Consider the following 1727-nt stretch of genomic DNA (forward strand, 5'->3'; position numbering starts at 1 on the left):
AAACAACTTCAAATCTCCCACTGCTTTAGCCGAGACCATTTCTCTAGTTCAAACTTTGAGAGTGATCTCGCCCTTAGAAAACCTTTTCCAAGAACTAGTTTCCTAAAATGAGAAACAAATATGATTAGTGGCTCCTGAATCTAATATCCACGTGGAATTTTCATTTTCCACTAAACATGTTTCAAGGACAAGTAAATCATATTTACCTTGTGCTTCTTTCTCTGCCTTTTTCTGAGCAAGGTATTTTAGGCAGTTTCTCAGCCAATGCCCATTTTCACCACAGTGGTAACATTTACCTTTTTCTGCAGTCTTCTTACCTTTGTTCTGCTTGGGAGTCTTCCCCTTTCCCTTCTTCTCAATCTTTCTATTATATTTTGAGGGTCCAGCTTTGGATTTAGAGGACGATCCTCTTTTGAATTTTCCTTTTATAGTAGCAACATTTGCTTCTACTTCTTTTGACCTTTGGTAAGATTTTGGAAACATTGGAGCTCGTTCAGAAGAGTTGTCAGGTTAAACTCTATCTTATTCAGGCATGCATTCATTTGAAATGGTATGAAGCTCTTTGGAAGAGACTCTAAGATAAAGCTAACTTCATTAGCCTCATCGATAGCACCACCATTTACCTCAACTATATTGAAGTGCATCATCATGTCCAAGACATGTTCTCTAACAGAGGTCCCCTCCTTCATACGCTTAGTGTAAATGTATTTGATTGCCTCGTGTCTTAGGGACCACTCTGGTTGCCCAAACATTCCTTTCAAAGAATCCATAATCTCTTTAGCCATGGCTAAGGATTCATGCTTCTTTGCTAAAACATCTGACATGCTAGCAAAATGTAGACACGAGCTTTCTCATTTGCTTTTATCCATCGATTATATGCTTTTCGACTAGCTCGGTTCGCATTTGAGGCAGGGGTTTGAGGACATTCCTCAGTTAAGACAAATCTTAAATCATCAACAACTAGTATTGTGTTAAGATTTGATTTCCATGCCGCATAGTTATCATTGTTAAGTTTTTCAGAAGCTAATAATTGAACTGTCGAGCTATTCATGCTGAAAAACAAACATACTTTGTTAGAAACTATAATCTGAATAAACCAATCATTTTAGCAAAACTTTAAATAATATACCCTTTTATTATGTTTTGCAACGATAATTCAAAGGTTCAGAATAACCTCTACCGAGGGGTAGCCGATTACTTGTCCTTTGAATCAAGACAATCTTGACCAAATGCTAACTCACAAATATCTCATATTTACTTAACATTTAGTTACCGTTTACTTCAGTCAAGAATATACTAACTAACTTAGTAATTCTTGTAAGTGTAACCCTCCATTTTCGGTCCTCAGAGATGAGAATCATTATGCTCCCGAAGGTGGAAAGAGAATATGAAATTTGGCAGATGGATGTCAAGATAACCTTTTTGAATGGTAATCTTGAGGAGAGTATTTACATGGTCCAACCAGAGGGGTTTATACAAAAGGGTCAAGAACAAAAGGTTTGTAAGCTTCAAAAATCTATTTATGGATTAAAACAAGCTTCTAGATTCTGGAATATAAGGTTTGATACTGCGATCAAATCTTATGGTTTCGAACAAAATGTTGATGAACCTTGTGTTTACAAAAGGATCATCAATTCTACTCTAGCATTCTTAGTTCTGTACGTAGATGACATTCTACTCACTAGGAATGACATAGATCATTTAACCGATATTAAGGAATGGCTAGC

General features: G+C 36.3%; 1 pseudogene; it reads right to left on the bottom strand.

The window, feature by feature from the left end:
- Window positions 1–572: 572 nt before the first annotated feature.
- LOC127148771 (uncharacterized) lies at window positions 573–1051 on the bottom strand (annotated as a pseudogene).
- Window positions 1052–1727: the final 676 nt, after the last annotated feature.

The sequence above is a fragment of the Cucumis melo genome, chromosome 4 (genome assembly GCF_025177605.1).
Source record: "Cucumis melo cultivar AY chromosome 4, USDA_Cmelo_AY_1.0, whole genome shotgun sequence".
NCBI classification, from domain to species: Eukaryota; Viridiplantae; Streptophyta; class Magnoliopsida; order Cucurbitales; family Cucurbitaceae; genus Cucumis; species Cucumis melo.